General features: G+C 40.4%; 1 protein-coding gene across 2 annotated transcripts in view; it reads right to left on the minus strand.

The window, feature by feature from the left end:
- zgc:162331 (uncharacterized protein LOC793007 homolog) overlaps nt 1-13,409 on the minus strand; it is a 36,636-nt gene extending 23,227 nt beyond the window's left edge. Inside the window, exon 1 of one of the 2 annotated variants that reach the window (XM_056367477.1) lies at nt 13,268-13,409. The gene's annotated coding sequence lies outside the window, so the exon portion shown is untranslated. Of the gene's footprint in view, nt 1-13,142 lie in introns of both variants that reach the window. The other variant, XM_056367476.1, reaches the window with a different exon arrangement.
- Nucleotides 13,410-13,478: the final 69 nt, after the last annotated feature.

The raw sequence follows: 13,478 nt of genomic DNA on the forward strand, positions 1-13,478 counted from the left end.
GAAATAAACACATGATAAATTCTGTTTAGAATATCTATCCTCAAACATTTTGTGTAACCTTGTGAAGCGACCTAAACCACAAACTTTGCTGTGATCACTGTTGTCTGGGAAACGAGCCAAGCGTCCAGCCACAGGGCTTAGCTGATTTTCAGTAAATATTTTTCCACTCTTGTACCCGAGCAGCACAAACTGAACTCACAAGATAGGCATCTACTGTGCAAGGCTAATATTACAGGCTGAGAACAACCCACAACACACTGGAAGAACTCAGTTTCCTCTTACTGTATGTAGCGCGATGCTCTCAGGTCATGTGAATGTCGTGTTACAGCGCGTCACCAGTATTGTACAATTTTTGAAGCCATCAGTGCCAAGGCCTTGTAGTGCAACGGTAGAGCATCTGACTCCAGATCAGGAGGTTGCATGTTCAAACACTGGTCAGCTCTTTGTGAATAGGAGTGGTGTTTCAGTAGGTCTGACACATGTTGTGTAAAGAGTAGTTTCCCTGTTTAATAAATTCATCATGACTGAATGTGTTTTTTACACTCATCCATGTGATGAAACACGTGACTTGAACACCTGCCTACCTTCCCCTGCATCTCTGAGTGTACGCACCATCCCGTTTATGTTGTAGCTATACATGTGTGTGTGTGTGTGTGTGTGTGTGTGTGTGTTTTCATGCATCCTTCATGTGGGACTGTATGTGTCACAGGTGGATGCTCAGGTGTAATGTGATGACCCCGGCAGCTCTTGTTGATAGCTGTGTAGTCAGAAAGTCCACGCAAAGTGCTGAATAATTGATGCATCTGGGACCAAAAATAGGAGAGAGAAATGGAAAGAGAAAAGAGGTGGAGATGAAGAGCGATTTTGAGAGAGGAGCAGACAGAGTGAGCGATGACAACAGCAAGAAAACAATCAGAGAGAGGGAAAGACAGCAAGAGATTGGAAAAGAAAGACAGGATAAAGTGAGATCCAACGCTTTTAGCCTGAGAAAACCGCCATTTATCAAATGTTGGGCCGGTAAATGGGTCCATGGTGGGATCTGCTGCTGCAAACTACATTATTTACAGCCACAGCTTTGCCAAAGTGGACACAGGAAAGGCTTCACAGGACGGATCCAAAATTTTATTTTAAGCCATCAAATTATAGCTGTACTAGGCGAGGTTTTTATAGTAAAAATACACCCGTCCTATCAGTGTAAATCAGAGAGAAAGGTTTCAGGTGTCAGGGTTTAATTGATGCAGGGAAATGGTCTTGCTGCACAGGAAGTGTGAAAATACAACACAGTGATGAGTTAGCATGTTTTCCAGATAAAAGATTTCCAGATTTACATCTCTTGCATGTGTCACATCAGAATTTAGATTTTATATGCAATCAGATAGATAGATAGATAGATAGATAGATACTTTATTTATTCATGACAAATGGCATGTTATAAAGGAACAGTTTAACATTTTGGGAAAGACAATTTCTTGCCAGGAGTTACATAAGAAGATAAATAGCATAGCACAGCATAGCATAGCGGAAAGACTGGAAACAGGGGGAAACAGCTAGTCTCACTTTGTCCCAAGGTAACGAATCCACCTACAAGAACCTACAAAGCTCATTAATAACCACATATTGTTAACACAATCCAGTGCTATTTTGTTGAAGACAAATTTATTTCTTGGTTAGCTCCGTAACTTCAGCTGGTTGCCTCATGCTTGTATTTTGTAACATCTAGCTGTTTCCCCTGCTGTCCAGTCTTTTTACTAAGCTAAGCTAAGATAAGCTAAGCTAATCAGCTGCTCGCTCTTGCTTCATATTTCCTGTACACACATGAGAGTGGTAATAATGTTCTCATCTAACTCTGAGCAAGAAAGCAAACAAGAGCATTTCCCAAAATGTTACATTCTTCCTTTAATTTGAAACATGAAAGATATTTTGTTCTGTTCCTGATCTGCTTTAAGTGAGCTTTTTAATTATTTTCATGTATACACTAATATGACATTCACTACTCTGGCAGCACACATGTATTTATTATGTAAAAGCCATAATGGTAAAGAGTGCGTTCTTTACTGTTGTTATGATAGTGATGCACAGCTCTTCATTATGGGATTTTATGCAGTAACAAGATTATTTTATATAAACAGAAAATGTTGACATGTTGAGTGCATGTGAAATGCCTGAATATAAGGAGAATTTGCTGTTAAGCACAGTTCAATCAGACAGCAATGACCAGTGGCTCGTGTACACAGTAGAATCAATAATATATAGTTTCTTTAGTATCCTACCAGCAGCATTGTTTAACATCAATAAATCATTGCCACATTAATTATAAAACATACTTTAAGTATAACTAGTGCAAACAAATGAGATTGTCACTGAGCAGACTATCAGCCTCGACAGTCTGAGCCTCCATGCTGGATTGCTTTATGGCACAAAACATGAAGATGTTTGAAAGAGTGGAAGTCAGACAGAGGAGGCAGGTGGTGCAGACAGACGCCCATGACACACTTTGAAGACAAAAGTGTTTCCTGGCCTAACTGTGTATGTGTGTGTGTGTGTGTGTGTGTGTGTGTGTGTGTGTGTGTGTGTGTGTGTGTGTGTGTGTGTGTGTGTGTGTGTGTGATAGCACTTGTGAGAAGGATTATGAGGATTAAAAAAGCAGCCGGGCAGATATGAATAAGACGGATGAAATTCACATTTGTGCCCGTCACTCTCAATTCTTTGTCCAACTGGAATCAGAAACTGAGGCTTACTGGACAAGTCAGTGAGATGATGACAGAGTGGAAGATGTTTGATCTGATGGTGTCACAACAGAGACACTGCAGTAACACAGCAAAAAGAGAAATGAGAAAACATCTAGGCCTTGCAAAATATACACAAATCCCAGCTTCCTATTCACACATATCAACAGACACAGAGCAACACCTGCGATCATTTGGAGTCGTGTTTCTGGGCATGTTAATATCCCCTCTCTTTTTAGCTGTGCTTTGGTTTTCACCACCTCCTAATCGAAATATCTGGTTCTTTAGCTGCTAAATGCTGTTCACCAGCTGGTCACTAATTTTGTCTGTCTGCTGTTTGGTGCTGGGCAGGTGACATTCAGGGGGTTTATCAGTGCTAATGAAAACAAGTGAGTCAAAGCTAAGAGACATAGTTCCGAATACTGTGATAATTTGGTAAAGCTTTATTTTAAAGGTCTGTAAATTCCAAATTATTTCCAAACAATCTCCTCAGAAATTTCCCTGAACGAAACATGTAATTTGGTTGTGATTAAAGGTCAACCTTGAGACTTTTATTCAGGGGATACCTGGTTAACTAAACATGCAAAAAGTGAAATGTGTCTACAGACAGAAACTGTTCAGCATAAATGAAAAGCAAAGTTTCTCATTATAAACAAATAAGTAATAAACTCACAGGGGTTTAAATAGAGCAGTTTCTATCACGGAAATTAATCCGGACATCAATTATAAACTAAGCACAACAAATTCAACTGACTACAATAACAGTCCCAGATGGTGGTCTCTAGTTTCCTGTAATTAGTGCTGAAATACATGGTTCTTTCAACAAAAAGAAAAAATTCAAGAAATTATTAAGAAGTAACCTAACCTGTAAAATAATCGCCAATATTTCTCTGCTGGTTTGTCACTACAAACAACCTCTTTCACATTACACATAGTCATTTGATTGTTGATATAATAATATTAATTAGTGTAGATTTAAAGGTCCTATATAGCATAAAGGCAGATGTCAATGTGTTGTTTGATTATAGATCAGGTCTAGGTTCTATATTAATACTGTGAAAGTATCAAAGCCTCAGTCCACAGAGAAATGCCCACAGCCTGTATTCAGACACTGAGCCTTAAAACCAGTCGTCAGGACTTCTGTAACTTTGTGATGTCACAACAAAGCAGTCACCTCTCTCAGCCATGCCCCAAGCCCCGCCCACTTGGACCCACCATCCAACCAGGATTTGGTTTCTCTGAGTGTTTACCTGAAATCTGCTTTATTTTTATTGGATCAATCAGAAAACAGTCAGCCAATCAGAAGGGAGACTGTTGACTGTTGTTACTGGAGCTCCAGAGAGAAGTCTGAGAGAGGAGATGTAAAACTACATTGAGATGGTTTTTGGTTCTTAAAACCACAAATATATCTTCTTATGGCTCAACACTTCAAATAAAACACAAGGTTTGTAGTGTAAAATATGGGACCATGGGCAGGATAATTACAGTTAATGTTGTATATGGTGGTCCAGAAACAGTTCAAATGATTTTAAGTTCTGATGCCTGGAAAAAACATGTGACATCACTTCATAACACTGACAAACAGCTCATCAGCCAGACACAGGAAACAAAGGCTCATTTTGTTCTGATGAATAATAAAGTGTGTGCAGCGTATTTAGTGTGAGGGATATTAAACATTAGAAGTCGGTGTGTCACCGTGCACACACACACACACACACACACACACACACACACACAGAGGCGGTGGCAATCTGCAGCTCTGTCACTATCAGCCTAATCCCTAATGCGACATCTTAGAGCACATTAAATACTGTTATATAATACAGAAACACAGCACACTGACACACACACATGCGAGTACACTCAAACACACACACATGCACTTTAACACACTCTCGCCTCAGTCCAGTCTTCTCACAGTTTGTTTGCACTTTTGTCTGTCTCTCTCTTTGCTCTGCACACATGCACACATATGTACATATTGTGTGTTTGTGTATTTGCATGTCTCATACTTGGTACATATTCACCATGTTTTTGTATTTGTATTATGTCTCTACTTATTTGTGCATGTGTCTTTAGCACAGCAGAGCCAATAACCGGAGCTAAGCATGGACACACAGGGTCACTCAGGACAGAGGGACCTTCCTCTGCCGAGAGGTTAACGAAGGACAAGACAGCCCCTCTCACCGGGCTTCAAGTAATCTGTGGCAGCAGCTCAGATGATGGAGATCTGGAGAAATTCTTGTGAGAAAAATCTGGGGATAATGAGGCCGGGCCGAGCCAAAGCTAGCTCTGATTGGCTCTGGGTCTGCAACAGGATTCTGCGCAGCGCCTGGTAAGCTCCTGTTCTGTTGACACTTTGATTAAACTTCAGCATTTGGTGCACGCTGCTCTTGGAAAACCCAGCATATGCACATGAAGCCTTGGTTAAATCTGTTTAATTTGTTGAGAATTATCCATTCAAATACAACTAACATCCCAACAAGCTGTTCACATTTGGGAGTGCTGTGCTTTTTGCTCCTAAAACATGAATGTAGCATGGTAGCTACGGTTTGACAAATACAGCCTAGTGTGAGATCATCATCACAGTCCAAGGAAATGATTCACTTCTGTTGTTTTACTCAAACTGTTTGACCTGGATGGCAGAAAATGTGAACATCTAAATTAAAATATTTCCATAGCTTTTCTCCTAAATTTCCATAAACATCCTCACATCTTGCTGATCAGGTTTTCATAAAGACGTGCTTGAGAATAGAGTTTCTTGTCCTCTCATGCATTTGAACATTGACATTTTTATGTGTCAGCTCTTTTCAAAGTTTGTATACTCAGGTTTACAGGCTTTTTTTATGTTTTAACATTTTAATTTTAGTGTTTTTGTCTGTTAACTCCTTTTTGTGCACTCCTCTCCATTCCCTCAAGCTTAAAGCTACACGAATATCTTTATTTTTAAATGAATAATGGATCAAATAACTATATGTGACGTGGAAGGGGTCTCTCATAGTCACGAAACCATCCAGTTTTATCTCCCAGTTTTCCTCAAGTCTACCGATTTAGTGTCTTTAACACATTATTTTGCTTGTGTGGCAGCTTTACTGTTTTGTGTTCACTCTCACAGCTCTCATCAACCTGTTTCCAGCTGCATGCAGCTGTTTTGTCTCTGTAAAACTACTGGTAAACCTGTTGTATGCTACCTGTCCAGGTACCAAACAGACGAAGTTAACGACTGTGAACATGGTGGAGCATTTAGCGGCTAAAGAGCAGGATGTCTCCCTTGATGAGTTGGTGGAGACCAAAACCTTAGCTAAAAGAAGAGTTATTATATGACTCAAATTCATCGGGTGGCCAAAGACGTGCTCCATGTCTGCTGGATGTGTAAATGAGCGAACAGTCATGCTAACAGACAACTTAAAATGTGATAAAATGTCAGTGTTGCACTGCTCCCAAGTGGCCAAAAATCAGTTATGGCAGATTTATAGTGTTGAGTGTTGATCGCATGCTACTTTTGACAGGTTTATACCTGGTGAAATTGGTGCACATGGGGCTTTGTAAAAAAAACAGAGAGTCCATAAAAAGAAAGGGCAGGACTTTCAACACCTGCCCAATCAGTGTCCCTGGAGCTGCTACATCCAGTTGGTTAAGTAATTTTGTAAGGGAATTGTGAGATGAGAAGGCAGCTGTTTCCAGCTGTTGCAAGCTACTAGACCCTGGACGCAAAGCTCAAAGGCGTCAGTCCAGTTGATTGACACACAGCTTATGTTATATTTAGACTTTGGGTACAAACAAAGTAACAGATTGATATTTATCTTCATATTCATAGCTGTTCGTGCCTCTTTCCTCTCGAGACCTGTCTGCTCGCAAACTAAGCCGACCCATTCATTTCAATACATCTGCAGCGCACGTAACTGAGCTTTCACAGACACAACATCATCACCACCAGTAAACAAGTCTCAGGGTCTGACTGCAGCACAGCAGGATACTGTAGACTGAAGGATCTTCGCTGATTGGATTCAAGCTTCTCCAACTTCGATGAACGTATACTACATGTGCTGAAGTGTTTTTTCCTAATAGCATCAGTGGCGTCTCGAGACTTCTGATTATGATTCCTGCTGCAACAAACCACATCTGACCCCAGAGAGGGAACGCAGGGGTCAAACAAGACAGAGGGGATTTGAAGGGCAGGTAGGTCAGATCAGGAAAGGAAGGCAGCTGGTTCAAATCCCTGGACCAGCTGGGGAATAATCCTCCATCAGCAACCATTGCATGGGTGTCCTTGAGGTTCTTTTGAGTATTATGTTGGAAACTGTTTCTTACAGGTAATTAAAACTGACAGACCTTAAATGAAAAGAGGTGCTGCCTTCACTGTCTGATTGACCTCGAGATGTTGAGAACTGGAGTGTAGCCTCAAAATGCCTCTCCTCCAGCACTGAGGTAAGTATCTGAGATGAGATAAGATGGTGTTACTGATCTCTGTGGGGAAACTGGACCATGACAGCAGCTGAAGATGAGACGGCTGAAACATGAAGAAAACCAGGGAAGGGAAGAATATGAATCCAGGGGAAACAAAACTTGAACCAACAGTAATCAGTAGTTAAAGGTTCCTGCTCAGCTCTCAAGACAAGAAACACTGAACTAGTTGTAAATCTGTTCTCGAAAGGGGTTTAAGTGGTCATCCCAGCTTTGGGGTGACTCCCTGCAGCTTTGACGTTAATTTGGGAGGTAGATTAGAAATAAGCAGTCGGACAGATAAACATGTGAATGTGCAGTGACACTCTGCAAGACGTTGGGACCCCTGTAGCTCGTCTGATCTTCCATTTGATCTACGCTGCGGGACCTGGCGGCGGTAAGAGTCGATAACTAATGAGAAAGTGATTAGTCGGTATTGTTCCAAGAAAGGTCGATGGGAGGACAGCAGCTTGAAACACCTCTGAAGATATAAACTGGGCCACAAGGGATTTGTGTCTTATTTCATCGTCCAGAGTGAATATCAATCATTTTATATGTTAAAACAAACATATTTCATAAGGAATAAATGGAAAAGAAATAACTGAAATTGGAGCTTAAAATATCTAAAACTATAAATAAAATGAAAATGAATCATTTTAGAAATATTAGAATATAAATATGAAAAATAAAAATCCAAATCATGTTGTCTCTGTGATGGCTGAAGGTTAAAAGACTGATGGTGCTGTGCAGCTGGACGACATCAAACCGAAATGGATTCAGAATTGATTCCCAATCTGGTGTGTGTGCGTGTGTGTGTGTGTGTGTGTGTGTGTGTGTGTGTGTGTGTGTGTGTGTGTGTTTGTGTCCTCTGTGTTTTGGATGTGTTTCCTAATCTGAGGTTAGAGTTCGCTGCAATCTGGCACAACATCTCTATTTACATTTCAGATCACTAAGCTCTAATCCAGAGAGAAACGGCTTCCACTCCTCCGTCAGCAGCAACAAAGACGACTGACGGAGCGATAAAAAACATGACATTAAAAAGCTGGTAAATGATACAAACATGCCTGATCATGACCAGATAAAACAGCCAAAACAACATAAATATTTTTTTTTTTTTTTAAATACAAAAAGAACCCTCCTACTTATATCTGACTGATGAACATCTGGTCAATATGTGGTTTTTAGACATCCTGTCAGAGGACTGCAGTTGAAAATTAGCCTATTCGTTAACACTGGCACATTTACAGAGAGGTTAATTAATGTGCACTGTCCTTTTCCAATAAATAAATAAATGAAATGAAATGAAATATTTATTTCTCAAATTAAACAGTAACTGACGTGATGAAATAATAGACTTTGCAATCATTTCCTGTTTCTGTTCTCTAAAGTAATAATAAACTGTTGTCCACTTTTACTGAACACAGCTGTTACTCATAACCTAGGGAGGTATACAGCGCCATCTTGTGGTTATCAGATGTTACAGCGATTTAAATTCCATTCCCACTGCGCCTTGACTCAATGCTTCAGTAACTCAACATAAATTAAATATATATATTTATATATATATATATATATATATATATATATATATATATACTGTATATATATAATATATTTTAATATATAACCATAATTAATAATAGCAATTATAAATAAATATGTCATCATCTCAAACTTTTAACATGTGATCATCAACATTTGTTATTACCTTCTGAGCCATTGCTGGGACAATGTAGTAAAAACAGTGAGAATGATGTTTGTAACTTTAAAATATATAATTTTATTGTATATTATTATTATCATATATCAAATAATTAAGATTTTGACTTTATATATGACTCACTGACGGTATAGAATGGAAATGCTTGGAAAATCCGCTCAACCTATAGTCCTGAAAACTCTACATATGATTGTAACTAAATAACAAACAGCAGTCAGCACCACAGCTGGCTGGACAGCTCCTCCTCATTCTAACCATGAGAAGCTCCATATAAAATATAACAGTATTCAACATGTACAGAAACACATGTTTTATGTTAACCCAGCATGTTAACATTCTGATAACATCTGTCTTCATATCATGCCTTAGGGAGACTCCATAGTTACTGGTTTGTGTTATTATGTTATCTTTCTGTTACTAAGGTTGTTATCTGTCTAAACACCTTGTCTGATTTGTGTCTGAAGGGAATAGGTCTTGTATTCCCGACCCTGTATATATAATGTGGAAGGTAAATCCCCCACAATGACCTTACAATGTCATGAAAACAAAGCCCAGTGTTACGGTGATATGTGGACTTGTGTCCCTTATATTTCTAAAATACACACACACACACACACACACACACACACACACACACACAAACACAGTGTCTCATGAGTATCTGGCAGCAGTTGTAACCCTTCAGACGACAACACAGGCAATCCAAACAGAACACAGTCGCTGATCCAGTCAAAACCAGAGGGAGGAACAAGAGGACAAACGTGGAGCCGCCAAAAGATGGAATTACTAACTCCCTCTGCAGGCGGCCGTCTGTCCTGCTGCCACCTCCACTTCTGACAGGGAGAGTGAAGACAAACACTGTCAGTGTGTGTGACAACAGATAGGGGCAAGTGTAATCATCTCTCTCTCATTCTCTCTCTCTCTCTCTCTCTCTCTCTCTCTCTCAATAACACACACACAAAGAGAACTCCACTTGTGTGAAGTGTGAAGCCATTGACAAAGTTTTACACAGTTTAAGACTTAAAGAGGTTTAGAGAGAATTAGCCAACAGAGATTGGGTTACATAAGGTTCAATGAAGAGGACACACACACACACACACACACGCACACACACACACACACACACACACACACACACACACACACACACACACGCACACACGCTGACACACACACACACACACCCCCCGACATAAATTTAACTTGTGGAGCTACTCTCTGTAAGTTACATCCATTTGCGTGTGTTGTGAGAGGTGTGTGTATGTGTGCGCGTGTGTGTGTGTCTGTGTGTGTGTGTGTATGTGGTCATTTAAAGAATACTGCAGCATTAAATATTAAATTTCCTTTGTTCACTCATCATTATAATTGTAATAAATCTCATTTCTGGCTGGATAATCCCCATAAATGTCTCCTTGCTTTTAGCTGGCAGCCAGGTTTTTTTTTTTTTTGTTTGCTGGACAAGAAGCTAAGAATTAATCCACATTACACAATGGAAGAAAAGCTGTTTGGTTGTTTGGTGAGTTGAAACGCTGCTCACAGTATGTGTGAACATTTGTCATGTGACCACCCTCCACAGGGTTTTGAATACACCTCCCTCATGTAACGTTCCTTCAATCAGCCCGATGTGTTCAAGGTGTTTTGTAACTTCTGAATGAGGCACTCAAATGTCAGTTCATGCACCAACGTAACGTTTTGTCCCAAAGCTAAATGAGCTGATGTAAAGATTCACAGTGCAGTCTCTTGCAATACTCTGATAGTGAATAAAAACACAAACTATGACCTTTTATATAGATAAATGGCAGAATCAAAAATATATCAAAAACAAGGATTGATTTCCAACTGGGCAAACCGCCCTGGGACCCCAAACTCCCAGGGGCCCCTCGAAGCCTCCAGGTTCACTTTGTGGCAATATCTTTGTAGTAAATGTATTGTCCATGTGTTTCTTGATACTGTATATGCACCACTAAGTCACATTATGAAGGCAATTTATAGGGACCTTAAAGTGATAGTTCAGGTTATTTGACTGAGGTTGTGTGAGGTAGTTATCTACAGTCAGTGTGTTACCTGCAGTAGATTCAGATCAGCGCTCTGCCATTTTAGAGAAGCAGCAGGAGCACCGGCACAGGAGCTGAGTGATGAGCTGCTGTGGACGTGTTCATGCCTTTCCTTTGGAACTGCAGTTTGTGAACCGCTGAACTACTGTGCACAAGCGCACCAACAGTGCATACTGTATTACTCCGCAGATCAGCTGTTTGAGATGGAAAGAGCTAAACATCAGGTCACTTCAATGGTTGAGAAAATGTAGTTCAGAAGTAATGAATGAATGACGGCAAGATAAAACAGTGAAAATATTCAAAATAAAGCAATATCAGCCTTTTTCTGTGGGCATTTGTTTTTTTAAGTGGTGTATACTATAGATAAGTACCTCACACAACCCCACATCAAATAACCCCAACACTCACTTCAATGCAGCACCTGCATTATTGGACATCATGTTTTGGACATCATTTCATCCCTTTATTTGACAGGACAGTGTAGAGAGACAGGAAATTGAGGGGTGAAGAGAAGGAGAAAGACATGCAGCTAAGACCGAGGTCATCAGAGGTCAACCAAGGACTCACCGCTCAAAGCATCTGCACCCACATGGTATACGCCGTAACCACTCTGCTATCGAATCGCCCTTACCTTATATTGAGACCCTATATTAAAGAAGGCCCCTGATTAAAATCTAGTTCTGTTATTTCTGTATATATTGTGTTTTATTTCTGCTTCACGAGCAACTTAACAGCTGCTGAAAAGGTTTTTTCTGCAGTGATGTACAGGTGTACTCCAGGGCGTGTCTCCAGTGCACCGTGACATCACTGCAGTGGGTGGGCAGATAGCACCTTAGAGGCCCTCCAACAACAATATTTTCAAACACAAGGCTCACATTAATCCCAGTAAATATGACCTTGTAACATCTAATACCTCTCGCACGTGAAGAGAAGCATGCATTCTGAAGCTACTGAGCCGTCTTCTGTAACAGAGAAGTGCTTGACCAGCACATGGTGCCGAAATCAAGTCTGATAAACCTCCCAGAAAAATGACACAGACAAAACAATATAATCCTCTTTGTTCACATTTCAAACACAGATTTTAATGCCACAGCTTCAGCCCGATTTACCAGAACAGAGTGTTTCTCACAAATTCAAACAGGCGGCGATCGAACTGAAATGTTGATGATTTATTTCTTACTGCTTTCATTCGCAACTGAAGCAGGCCTGATTATGTGTGGATAAACCCTCAATTATATCATCGGTCTCTAAGTCCAACATAGAATATAGATATAGAAGAGACATAGATGTACAGATATGGCATATACACTCATGTATATGTATTTTTGTCCAAGTTTCTGTAACTTTATTCGGCCTGAGTTATGGATGGGAAAAACAACATCTACCCTCTGATACAATCCTAAAACTAAGAGTTATAAAAATCTGATTTATTCTTAAAAGAAGACTTAAAAGAACTAAATGTACAGGCCTGCATTTTCACTCTGCCTGTACGGCCTTGGCCCGTGGTTGAACCTGCTGACTCCTTTCTCCCAGAAGTTGATTTGATTATGTAAACAAAATTTCTAAAATGAATTAACCATGTAGATTAAACTGTGACATCCATTGGAAGGTTGCTGTTAAAGCTCAGGCTCCTGTCTGGACAAAGCACAAACTTGCACTGACTCACTGAGTCCTCTAGGGAGCAGCGTGTGACTGCAGCTTCGGCTCAGTGGTTCCCGTCCTGGCCTCGGGCTCCCATGTGCTGTTGTGTTAGGGTTTCCTGCTGTTCAGGAGTGTGTGATTTAAATCAATATAAATGAATGAATTATTCAGTAAATTGCGAATTTATTTTAACACCATAATATGAAAAATCTTTCTGCACACTGACTAAAACACTTGATAGCAATGTGATGATTTTTATCTGCTGTGGTGTCTTAATATATTAAAAATATTCTTTAATATTCTGTTTATTTGTCTTTACAATTTAACTTCTTCTAATATTTTAATAATATTTTAAGTCCCAGAGTATTTCCCTCTTATCCGTAAATGTTTCTCTAGTTTTGTTTGAAAGACCTCTAGACCCATGCACACGCACAAACTCACGCCCTGTGCAAAACTTTACGCAGCCCTGATTGGTGCAGACACAGCCATCGAGGGCGGGGCAAAGCAGTGATTAATTAGCATACCTATCCAGGCTCATAAATGTACCGGCAGCCTCACCTGATGCTTCTGAGATCATCCACCACACAGAAGTGCAGAGGGAGCGCGGGTTCAGTGCATGGCACGAGGCTCAGACAAAAGTAAAGCTCAGATCAGACGGAGTAAAATCCGGCCAGTTCACCCACCTCACAGAGACGCGCACAGGTCCGGGCACCGTCTACAGTCTGTGCGTAAAAGCGCACAGCCAAAACGGAACTTTGCGCTTTCCCAGGAAAAAAGGCTTCCCTCCTCTTCCTCCTTCCTCCACTTCTCTCCAAGCTCAGCGGTGGTTTGAGACTTCCCCGTTTGTGACTCTCACACCCGGTTCTGCTGAGTTGTGGCCGGTCCGATCCAGAG

The sequence above is a fragment of the Seriola aureovittata genome, chromosome 22 (genome assembly GCF_021018895.1).
Source record: "Seriola aureovittata isolate HTS-2021-v1 ecotype China chromosome 22, ASM2101889v1, whole genome shotgun sequence".
Lineage (NCBI taxonomy): Eukaryota > Metazoa > Chordata > Actinopteri > Carangiformes > Carangidae > Seriola > Seriola aureovittata.